Source organism: Piliocolobus tephrosceles, chromosome 17, assembly GCF_002776525.5.
Source record: "Piliocolobus tephrosceles isolate RC106 chromosome 17, ASM277652v3, whole genome shotgun sequence".
Lineage (NCBI taxonomy): Eukaryota > Metazoa > Chordata > Mammalia > Primates > Cercopithecidae > Piliocolobus > Piliocolobus tephrosceles.
This window is the reverse complement of record NC_045450.1, coordinates 34783330-34796233: the sequence shown is the minus strand read 5'-3', so window position 1 is coordinate 34796233 and position 12904 is coordinate 34783330. Positions and strand designations below refer to the sequence as shown.

General features: G+C 44.4%; 1 pseudogene; it reads left to right on the top strand.

The window, feature by feature from the left end:
• The first annotated feature begins 741 nt into the window (after positions 1–741).
• Positions 742–2891, top strand: LOC111524400 (annotated as a pseudogene).
• Positions 2892–12904: the final 10013 nt, after the last annotated feature.

Genomic DNA, 12904 nt, shown 5'->3' with positions numbered 1-12904 from the left:
AGTCTTCCCAGAAACTCCGTGGGACTTTGCTTTCCTTAGGCCTGGAGGACTGTAGAGCTGGGCAAGCTTCCGTAGCTCACGCTGGTGTTAATCATCGCCATTCTCCTAGTACACAATCTCTGATCCACTTACAGTTCCTGTGAGCTTTAGGGACTCATTGTGGGAAGAATGAGAAATATAAACCCAAAAGATGGCCAACCCCTGGGCCCTGGCCTACTGTCCTCCATTTCCTACTGCCCCAGCAGATGCTGCACCCTTGGTCCAGCCGTGTACTTTGTGTGCCCTGTACCTCTCTCAGAAGTTTTCGTGAAGCCAGGTGTGGTGGCGCACACCTGTAGTCCCAGCTACTTATCAGGCTGAGGCAGGAGGATCGCTTGAGCCCAGAAGTTGGAGGCTGTAGCAAGCTACAGTCATACCACTGCACTCCAGCCTGGGTGACAGAGCGAGACCCTGTCCCTAAAAAAAAAAAAAAAAAGTAATTGTCCATGAGTTGTCATCAAAGGTATACATGTGAGGCCAGGCACAGTGACTCACGCCTGTAGTCCCAGCACTTTGGGAAGCCAAGGTGGGCAGATTGCTTGAGCCCAGGAGTTCAAGACCAGCCTGGACGTTGTGGCAAATCCTGTCTCTACAAAAAATACAAAAAATTAGCCAGGCATTGTGGCACAAGCCTGTGGTCCCAGCTACTCCGGAGGCTGAAGTAGGAGGATCACTTGAGCCCAGGAGTTTAAGGCTACAGAGAGCTGTGATTGCACTGCTGTACTCCAGCCTGGGTGATGATGGAGTGAGACCCTGTTTCAAAAACAACAAAAAAAATATACACATGAGCTGCCCACACTAGCCTCTGAATTAGCAGTGCCTGGCACTTGGCTGAATTAATGTCCCTGGAATGTCTACTCCCTCTTCATGGTTACTGTCCTCTTCTCAGCTGACCCTACATAGAGTGACTCAGTAGTCAGCAACAAGGAATGTCACTGCTGGCAAAGTCATCTGCAAGGTGATTAGACACTGGGTCTCTAGTTGCAGTTCTGCCACTAACAGGCTGTATGTACAAGGGAAGTTTTCTTTATTTACATAGACTTGGTAAGGGTTTTTGAAATATTAGAGGGCTGGGAACCATTTTGATGATTTCAGGAAAGGAAGGAAAATCGCCTGTTGGGTGCCTCCTGAGTGGGTGTCAGAACCTGGGATAGGCACTGTGGTCATCCCCCACTTGGTCCTCAGAACTTGCTGAGATAGGTGTGACAATTGCATAACTGCTGACAGCCAACCCAAGGAAGTCACTGCAAAGGGACCTGCTACCCACTGAATTTCACACCATTCATTCCTTTATTCATTCACTTAGTAGATATTGGTTATTGAGTGTTGCCAGGTATCAGTCCCTGCAGCAGGTGCTAGCGATAATGAGAGAACTAAGCCCCAGTCCATGACGTCGTGGCGTTTACAGTCTATCTAGCCTTGCAGCTTTATGCTGCCTTTAACAAAGGTCCTGTAGAAGAAATTATTGCTCACTCACCACCACTAGCCCGCACACCGCATCCTCCTGCTGCTCAGCCACCCTCTTCTCCACGATGGCGATGGAAGAAGAGATCGTCATGCTTATCATTGACAATGGCTCTGGCAGGTGCAAAGCTGGCTTTGCTAGGGATGATGCCCCCTAAACCACGTTCCCCTCCATTGTCGGGTGCCCCAGGCACCAGATCATGATGGTGGACATGGATGGGCCAGAAGGACTCCTATGTGGGTGACAAGGCCCAGAGCAAGTGCAGCATCCTGACCCTGAAGTATCCCATCGAGCAGGGCATAGTCACCAACCGGGATGACATGGAGAAGATCTGGCACCACACCTACAACGAGCTGCGTGTGGCCCCAAGGACCACTCAGTGCTGCTGACCAAGGCCCCCTGAACCCCAAGACCAGCAGAGAGAAGACGATTTGGATCATGATTGAGACCTTCAACACCCTGGCCACATGTGTGGCCATCCACGCCGTGCTGTCCCTCTAGTCCTCTGGGCACACCAGTGACATTGTCACGGACTCTGGAGACGGGGTCGCCTACATGATGCCCATCTCCCCTAACCAACTACCTCATGAAGATCCTCACCGAGTGTGGCTACAGCTTCACCCCCACGGCCAAATGGGAGACAGTGCATGACATCAAGGAGAAGCTGTGCTACGTTACCCTGGACTTCAAGCAGGAGCTGGCCACCGCCGTGTTCTCCTCGTTCCTGGAGAAGAGCTATGAGCCACCTGATGGCCAGGTCATGACCATCTGCAACGAGTGGGTCTGGTGTCCAGAGGCAGTGTTTCAGCTTTCTTTCCTGGGCATGGAACCCGCAGCATCCATGAGACTACCTTCAGTTCCATCATAAAGTGTGACGTGGACATCCACAAATACCTGTAGGCCAAGATGGTGCTGTCCTGCGGCACCACCGTGTACCTGTACATTGCGGGCAGGATGCAGGAGATCACCAGCCTGGTGCCCAGCACCATGAAGATCACATCATCGAGTACTCTGAGTGCAAGTACATGGTGTGGATCGGTGGCTCCATCCTGGCCTCCCTGTCTACCTTCCAGCAGATGTGGATTAGCAAGCAGGAGTATGAGGAGTCGGGCCCCTCCATCATCCAGCGCAAATGCTTCTAAATGGACTGCAAGCAGATGCCTAGCATTTGCTGCATGGGTTAATTCAGAAGAATAAATTTGCTCCTGGCAAATGCATACACCCCATGCTAGCCTCATGAAACTGGAATAAGCCTTCGAAAAGAAATTTGTCCTTGAAGCTTGTATCCAATATCAGCACTGGATTGTAGAACTTGCTGCTGATTTTGACCTTGTATGCAAGTTAACTGTTCCCTTGCTATCTGTTAAGTACCCTGTACATATCTTGGATCTCAGCCCTTAGTATATGTGGCTTGGTCACTTTGTGGCTGAGGTAAGAACGTGCTTGTGGAAGACAAGTCCATGGCTCGGTGGGTCTGCGTGGCCAGCAGTCAGTCTCCCACCAGTGCAGGGTGTTAATGTGTTAGGGTTGAGTGTTCTGGGATTTCTTTAGAGGCTGGCAAGGGCTCCTGAACCACTTGTGTCTGTCTTGCTGGTCTGTCAGGATTGGAAAGTCTAAGCCATAGGACCCAGTTTCCTTTCTTAGCTGATGTTTTCCTGCCAGAACACCATGGCTGTTACTTGCCTTGAGTTGGAAATGGTTTGCATTTATACCTGTAAATGTATTCATCCTTTTAATTTACATAAGGTTTTTTTTGTGTGTGTGTTTGTGTGTGTGTGTGTGCAATTCTCAGTTCTTCAAGAGATGACAGAAAATTTTGGTTTCTTACAGTTATGTGAGAGCATTAGGCCCCAACAACACGTGAGTGTGTAAGGAAAAATAAAAGTGCTGGTGAAAAAAAGAAAATTTATCCAAAACTTGGAAATAAGGAAAAAGGATAGCCACACATTTTTTCTTTTTCTTTATATATATTTTTAAAATCTTTTTTGCGACAGGGTCTTGCTCTTGTGTACAGGCTGGAGTGCAGTGGTGTGGTCTCGGCTCACTGCAACCTTCACCCTTCACCTCCTGGGCTCTAGCCATCCTCCCACCTCAGCCTCCTGAGTAGTTAGGACTACAGGTGCCCATCACCGTGCCTGGTGATTTTTTTTTTTTTTGTAAAGACAGGGTTTCACCATGTTGCCTAGACTGGTCTCAAAAACTCCTGAGTTCAACTGATCTGCATGCCTCAGCCTCCCAAAGTCCTGGGATTAAAGGCCTGAGCCACTGCTCCTGGCCTGCATATTTTTTCAATATTACATTGTCCCAATGTCTAACAGACCCGTGAAATGATTATTTATCTAAGGCAGTACCATCAAGCAGAATTTTCCACAAAGAGGAAAATGTTCTCTGCCTGCCCTGCCCAGTAGAGTAGCTACTAGCCAAACATGGCTATTTTGTTGTTGTCGTTTTATTTTTTTATTTTCTTTTTTTTGTAGAGATGGGGTCTCTCACCCTGTTGCCCAAGCTGGTCTTAAACTTTTGCCCTCATGCAATCCTCCTGACTTGACCTACCAAAGTGCTGGGATTATAGGAATGAGCCACTGCACTTGGCCCACAATTGGCTATTGAACACTTGAAAACTAAATTTTCAATTTGGGCTGATTGTAAACATTTTGTTGTTGCCTGCCCAATTTTCCGACAAGCCAGATGTCCACAGAACTGAAGCTTGAGAAATGTACATTTGTTCTGTGGGATGACCCTGCTGCCTATTGACCAACTCCTCTTCCTTGCTGCTCCTGTTATCCTCCCATGATGTGTAAACACCTAACTTTAGTCAGGGAGGAGGAATGGATTTGAGGTTTATTTCCTGTCTCTTCCACTGATGTCACCTGAAGAAAGCTTTCTTCCCTGCAATACTTGTTGTCTCAGTGATTGGCTTTCTGTGCATCAAGCAACAGGACCTAGACTGAACCCCTGGTGTTCATTAACATTATGACATAAAAAAGTAAATAAATAAAAATAAAATAAAAAATCAAAATAAATGGCTACACATGACTAGAGGCGATGGATTTGTAAAGTGCAACTCTAAAGCAGTGCATCTGACCTGGGAGCAATTTTGCCTCCCTGTGGAACATTTGGCAATGTCTGGAGACATTTTGGTTGTCACAACCATGGGGGTGCTACTAGCATCTAATTGGTAGAGGTAGGTACCACTGACAGTGTGGGCTGGATAATTCTCTGTTGTGGAGGTTGCCAGTCTGGGCTGGATAATTCTTTGTTGTGGAGGCTGTCCTGTGCATTGTACAGGGTTTAACAGCACCCCTGGCCTCTACCCATCAGATGCCACTATCAATCCCCAATGGTGACAACCAAACATGTCTTTGGCCATTGCCAAATGTCCTCTGGGAGACAAAATCACCTTTAGTTGAGAATCATTGCTCTAGAGAAATATGTTTTTTTTGTTTGACTGACCATTTACTTAGGGGCCTAGACTCTATGAAATTAGATGTGAATTTATATATGAATAAATTGCAAATGATTTTGATTGTGTCTAGTTGAGATGCAAATTATTTCTGTCCAGCAGAAAAGATAACCCCAAAGGATAGAATTTCATTGCCTTGTAGAATATTAACCAGTTTCTTATCTAACCTAGAAATCCCATTTAAATACATTTTTCCACACTGACTATATAAATTTCTGTTTCTCTATTGAACCTGTTTTACCATCCTCCCAGTTCCTTCATTAAAGAACATGTACATGCTCACCCTATGTGGATACAAAGGTCAGAATTTTAACTTGAAAACCATCCTTTGATACTGTGTATCCGTAAGGAAAGAAAGGTGTTCATCAGGCACTAGGAAGTAAAAAGGTTACAAAGCAGCATAAATAACATAATCACACTTTTGGAAACACACAACACAGAGAATAACTCATGGAAGTATAGATACCTGGACCTTTCACATTTCTAAAACAAAACAAACAAAACAAAGTGTATATACTAAAATGTTTCCTGTGTTTGCCTCTGGGCAGAATTAAAGGCGATACACACACACACACACACACACACACACACACACACATATATATATATATATATATATTTTTTTTTTTTTTTTTCTTTTTTTAGATGGAGTTTCACTCTTGTTGTCCAGGTTGGAGTGCAGGAGTGCAGCGGTGTGATCTCAGCTCACTGCAACCTCCACCTCCCAGGTTCAAGTGATTGTCCTGCCTCAGCCCCCTGAGTAGCTGGGACTACAGGTACGTGCCACCACAACCGGCTAAATTTTGTATTTTTAGTAGAGACAGGGTTTCACCATGTTGGCCAGGCTGGTCTCGAACTCCTGACCTCAGGTGATGCACCCACCTCGGCCTCCCAAAGTGTTGGGATTACAGGTGTGAGCCACCATGCCTAGCCAGATATTTTTTTTAAAAAAGTCTTATTATTGCCCTGTTTGTATTTTCTGGGTTTTCTAAAATGATTGGGTAGTATTTGCATAATTTTTAAAATTATGAAATATATATATACACATATATTTTTTTTGAGACGGAGTCTCGTTCTATTGCCCAGGCTGGAGTGCAGGGTACGATCTCAGCTCACTGCAAGCTCTGCCGCCTCCCGGGTTCACACCATTCTCCTGCCTCAGCCTCCCGAGAAGCTGGGACTACAGGCGCCCGCCACCACGCCTGGCTAATTTTTTTGTATTTTTAGTAGAGACGGGGTTTCACCATGTTCACCAGGATGGCTCAATCTCCTGACCTCATGATCCACCCGCCTCGGCCTCCCAAAGTGCTGGGATTACAGGCTTGAGCCACCGCGGCCAGCCAAAATATTTTTTAGAAGAAATACAATGTAATTCTGGCCTCCTCCACACAGTCCCCATCCTTTTCTGTTTCCCACATGCCCACCTATGACCCCCCACTGGCTGCCTATGGCTCTCAGAAGACTCATTTGGTATCTGGACACCAGGTTAGTTACAGCGTAAGTATTTCATGTAGTACAAAGATCTTACATTTCTAGAACTTTTTTACTTTTTTTTTTTTTTTTTTTTTAAGAGACAGGGTCTTACTCTGTCACCCAGGCTGGAGTGCAGTGCTATGATCATAGCTCACTGCAGCCTTGAACTCCTGGGCTCAAGTAATCCCCTTGCTATAGGCCCACACAACCACGCTAGGACCTTTTTTTTTTTTGAGACAGGGTCTCACTCTGTTGACTAGGTTGGAGTGCTGTGGTGCAAACATGGCTCACTGCAACCTTGACCTCCTGGGTTCAAGTGATCCTCCTGCTTCAGCTTCCCATGTAGCTAGGACCACAGGTGTGTGCCACCATGCCTGGCTAAGTTTTTAATTTTTGTGTAGTGACAGTCTCTCTTTATTAACCAGGCTGGTCTTGAACTCCTGGCCTGAAGCAATCTTCCTACCTCAGACTCCCAAAATGACATTTGTGGAATTCTTTTTTTTTTTTTTTTGAGAAGGAGTCTCGCTCTGTTGCCCAAGCTGGAGTGCAGTGGGGCGATCTAGGCTCATTGCAACCTCTGCCTCCCAGGTTCAAGCACTTCTCCTGCTTCAGCCTCCCATGTATCTAGGACAACAGGTGTGCGCCACCATGCCTGGCTAAGTTTTTGATTTTTTTTTTGTAGAGACAGGGTTTCACAATATTGACCAGCATGGTCTCGAACTCCTGACCTTGTGATCCACCCACCTCGGCCTCCCAAAGTGCTGGGATTACAGGCGGCATGAGCCACTGCACCCGGCCGACATTTGTAGAATTCTTATAACATTTTCCACTTAAAAAAAATTATTTTCTGGCCGGTGTGGTGGCTCACACCTGTAATCCCAGCACTTTGGGAGGCCGAGGCAGGCGGATCACAAGGTCAGGAGATTGAGACCATCCTGGCTAATACAGTGAAACCCTGTCTCTACTAAAAATACAAAAAATTAGCCAGGCGTGGTGGCGGGTGCCTGTAGTCCCAGCTACTTGGGAGGCTGAGGCAGGAGGATGGCGCGAACCCGGGAGGCGGAGCTTGCAGTGAGCCGAGATTGCGCCACTGCACTCCAGCCTGGGCGACAGAGTCAGACTCTGTCTCAAAAAAAAAAAAAAAAAAAAAAAAAATTATTTTCTGCCGGGCACAGGGGCTCATGCCTATAATCCTAGCACTTTGGGAGGCTGAGGCAGGTGGGTCACTTGAGGTCAGGAGTTCCAGACCAGCCTGGCCAACATGGTGAAACCCCATCTCTACCAAAAATATATATTTTAAAAGTTAGCTGGGTGTGGTGGTGGGCACCTGTAATCCCAGCTACTTGGGAGGCTGAGGCAGGAGAATCGCTTGAACCTGGGAGACAGAGGTTGCAGTGAGCCAAGGTTGTGCCATTGCACCCCAGCCTGGGCAACAAGAGCGAAACCCTGTCTCAAAAAATTAATTAATAAATACATTAAATTAAAAATTATCATTTTCCAAGTGAACTCACTTAATATTGCAGTTTCTTTTCTTTGTTCCCAGGTGGGCAGCATTTCCTTCCTATTTGTAGTTTCTTGTTTCCTTTGCTTAGCTCTCAATGAGCCCACTGTCAGTCTAGGAACTTCTAGCTTTCGGCTGAAGAGCTGGTACATTCCCATCTAGTTTTTTAAAAAATTGATACATAATAATTGTACATATTTATGGGGTACATGTGATACTTTGATACATATAATACATACAATGTAATAATCAAATCTGGGTAATTAGCATATCCATCACCTCAAACATTCATCATTTCTTTGTGTTGGGAACATTTGAAATCTTCTCTTCTAGCTATTTTTTATTTGTTTTGTTTTAAATTGTGATTTTTTATATTGACAAGCAATAATTGTATATATTCATGGGGTACATAGTGATGTTTCAATACGTATAATGTATAGTGCTCAGATCATGATAATTAGCATGTTCATCATCTCAAACGTTTATTATTTCTTTGCGTTGGGAACGTTCAATATTCTCCTTCTAGCTATTTTGAAATGTATGATAAATTGTTGTTCATTACAGTTACCCTATTGTGATACTGGACACTAGAACTTGTTCTTTCTATTTGACTGTGTGTTTGCACCCATTAACCAAGCTCTCTCCACTTCCTTCCAGCCACTGGTAACCATCATTCTACTCTGCACTTCCATGAGAGCAACTTAGCTTCCACATGTGAATGAGAACATGCAATTATTGTCTTTCTGTGCCTGGCTTATCTCACTTAAAATAATGACCTCCAGGGAGGCCGAGGCGGGTGGATCACGAGGTCAGGAGATCGAGACCATCCTGGCTAACACGGTGAAACCCCATCTCTACTAAAAAAAAAATACAAAAAAATTAGCCGGGCGAGGTGGCAGGCGCCTGTAGTCCCAGCTACTTGGGAGGCTGAGGCAGGAGAATGGCGTAAACCCGGGAGGCGGAGCTTGCAGTGAGCTGAGATCTGGCCACCGCACTCCAGCCTGGGCGACAGAGCGAGACTCCATCTCAAAAAAAAAAAAAAAAAAAAAAATAATGACCTCCAATTCCATCCATGTTGCTGTGATAGGATTTTATTCTTGTTGTGGCTGAATAGTATTCCACTGTGTATATATACCACATTTTCTTTATCCATTCATTGGTTGATGAATACTTAGGTTCATTCCATAACTTGGCTATTGTGAATAGTGCTGCAATAAACATGGTGGAGGCAGGTATACCTTTGATATACTGATTTCCTTTCCTTTGGATAAATACCCAGTGGTGAAATTGCTGGATTGTACAGTAGTTCTATCTTCAGTCTTTTGAGGAAACTTCATGCTGCTTCCCATAATGGCTGAACTAATTTACATTCCCACCAACAGCGTATAAGAGTTTCCTTTTCTCCACATCCTTGCCAGTATTTGTTATTTATTTATTGTCTTTTTGATAATAGCCACTCTAACTGGAGTGAGATGATAGTTCATTGTGGTTTTGATTTACATTTATCTGATGATTAGTGCTGTTAAGCATTTTTTCATATAGCTGTTGGCTATTTGTGTGTCTTCTTTTGAGATGTGCCTATTCATGTGTTCTTTGGCCCTCCCCCCGCTTTTTTTTTTTTTTTGAGATGGAGTCTCACTCTGTCACCCAGGCTGGAGTGCAGTGGCATGATCTTGGCTCACTGCAACCTCCGCCTCCCAGGTTCCAGCGGTTCTCCTGCCTCAGCCTCCAGAGTAGCTGGGACTACAGGCACATACCACCATGCCTGGATAATTTTTTTGTGTTTTTAATAGCGACAGGGTTTCACCATGTTGGTCACGTTGGTCTCGATCTCCTGACCTTGTGATCTGCCCACCTCGGCCTCCCAAAGTGCTGGGATTACAGGCATGAGCTGCCACGCCCAGCTTTTGCCCACTTTTTTTTTTTTTTTTTTTTTGAGACGGAGTCTGACTCTGTCGCCCAGGCTGGAGTGCGGTGGCCGGATCTCAGCTCACTGCAAGCTCCGACTCCCAGGTTTACGCCATTCTCCTGCCTCCGCCTCCCGAGTAGCTGGGACTACAGGCGCCCGCCACCTCGCCCGGCTAATTTTTTGTATTTTTTAGTAGAGACGGGGTTTCACCGTATTAGCCAGGGTGGTCTCGATCTCCTGACCTTGTGATCCGCCTGTCTCGGCCTCCCAAAGTGCTAGGATTACAGGCTTGAGCCACCGCGCCCGGCCCTTGCCCACTTTTTAATGGGATTGTTTTTTTGCTGTTGAGTTGCTTGAGTTCCTTGTATATTCTAGTCCCTTGTTGGATGAATGGTTTGGAAATAATTTCTTACATTATACAGGTTGTCTCTTTACTCTGTTGATTGTTTCCTTTTCTTCTTAGTTTAATATAGTCTCTTTTGTCTGTTTTTGTTGCCTGTGCTTTTAAAGTCTTAGGTATAAAATCTTTGCCTAGACCAATGTCCTGAAGCATTTTCACTATGCTTTTTTCTAGTAGTTTTATAGTTTCAGGTCTTGCATTTAAGCCTTTAATTCATTTTTAGTTGATTTTTGTATGTGGTGAGAGAGGGGTCTAGATTCATTCTTCTGCATAGGGAGATCCAGATTTCCCAGCACCGTTTATTGAGAGTGTCCTTTCACCAATGTATGTTGTCGTCACCTTTGTCAAAAATCAGTTGATTGTGGGAGATTTCACACAGAAAAAAAAAAATATATCAGTTGGCCATAAATATGTAGATTAATTCTGAAATCGCTATTCTGTTCAGTTGGTGTATGTGTCTGTTTTTATGCCAGTATCATGCTGTTTTGGTTATTATGGCCTCGTAGAATCTTTTGAAGTCAGGTAGATGCCTCTAAACTTTGTTCTTTGTCTATTGCTTTAGCTGATTGCATTCCCATCTGACTTTAATTATGTCAAGGCAAGCCCTGATTCCTCTAAAGGTCACTCTTATTTTTGTACTTGTTTTATTTATTTTAACTGATCAATGGGCTAATATCACTTCAATTTTTAAATAAGTAACTATTAATATTAGTGATTATGTAGTTTTGTTTTTGCATTACCTTCCATGCTACATCAAAATCAGGATTTATCAAATTTTCAAGTAACAATGGAGGTAAGAAATTTTTATTTTTATTTTTTCTTTTTAATTAATATTGTTGAGACAGGGTCTGACTCTGTTGCCCAGGCTGGAGTGTAAGGCATGATCTCAGCTCACTGAAGCTTCCACTTCCCAGACAGAAACCATCGTTCCACCTCCGCCTCCTGAGTAGCTGGAACTACAGGTGTGCACCACCATGCCTGGCTAAGTTTTGCATTTTTGGTAGAGACAGGGTGTTGCTATGTTGCCCAGGCTGGTCTCGAACTCCTGGGCTCAAGTGATCCTCCCACCTTGGCCTCCCAAAGTGCTGGGATTACAGGCATGAACCACCACACCCAGCCTGGAAGTAAGGATTTTTAAAAAGCAACTGATGGAGTGACCAGGCATGTGGCTCATACCTGTAATCCCAGCACTTTGGGAGGTCAAGGTGGGTGGATCATTTGAGGTCAGGAGTTCAAGACTAGCCTGACCAACATGGTGAAACCCCGTCTTCACTAAAAATACAAAAAAATTAGCCGGGTGTGGTATTGAGCGCCTGTAATCTTAGCTACTTAGGAGGCTGAGGCAGGCGAATCACTTGATCCTAGGAGGCAGAGGTTGCAGTGAGCTGAGATCATGCCACTGTACTCCAGCCTGGGCGACAGAGTGAGATTCTATCTAAAAAAAAAAAAAAAAAAGTAACAGAAGGCTTGTTTTATATATCTCAAATAAATAAATGAAATGTTTACAATTTATTATTTAGGGAATCTGTGTGAAATGTGATAAAACATGCAAAGTTTGGTAAACTCTAAACAATCATGTCTGTTGATGCCACATTATACTTGTGAAAGAAATGGATAACGTTGACTGGCTCACACCTGTAATCCCAGCACTTTGAGAGGCTGAGGCAGGCCGATCACAAGGTCAGGAGTTGGAGACCAATCTGGCCAACATAGTGAAACCCTGCCTCTTCTAAAAATACAAAAACCTGGCCGGGCGTGGTGGTGTGCACCTGTAATCCCAGCTACTTGGGAGGCTGAGGCAGGAGAATCGCGTGATCCCGGGAGGCGGAGATTGCGGTGAGCTGAGATCGCACCACTGCACTCCAGCCCGGCGGCAATGTGAGACTCTGTCACAAAAAAAAAAAAGAAAAGAAAAAGAAATAGATAACCTCTCTATAAAACATTCGGACTTACGATTTTCATTTCACTTATTTAACCAATAGCAAAAGGGACAAAAATAAACCAATTGCTGATATAGCCTTTCAATTATTTATTTTGTACTAAGAGGTTAAACATTTTTTCAAGTAGAGAACTAATATTTAAAAAGACTTTTTGGCCAGGTGTGGTGGCTCATGCCTATAATCCCAGCACTTTGGGAGGCCAAGGTGGGTGGATCATTTGAAGCCAAGAGTCTGAGAGCAGCCTGGGTAATATGGCAAGACCCTGTCTCTATGCAAAAAAAAAAAAAAAAAAAAAAGAAAAGGCCAGTGTGGTGGCGCACACTTGTAGCCCCAAGTACTCAGGAGACTGAGGCAGGAGGATCACTTGAACCCAGGATTTCAAGGTTGCAGAGAGCTATGATCGTGCCACTTCCCTCCAACCTGGGCAACAGAAATTCCGTCTCTAAAAAATAAAAATACAAAAGTAAAAGTTTTTTTTTTTTTTTTTCTGGACAAAGCCGATAGCGAGCATTGCTTGAGCCAGATCAGTTTTGTGTTGTAGAATATTTACATCTTTACCTTTGAAATCTATTGCCTGCTTTGTTGACTGTTTAGCCAAGATGACCACTAAAAAACAAACAAACGAACAAAAACAAAAACCACGTAGGTTTCAACACCAGCAAGTCACATCTACTTGGTACGATTTTTTTTTTTTTTTTTTTTTTTGAGACAGCA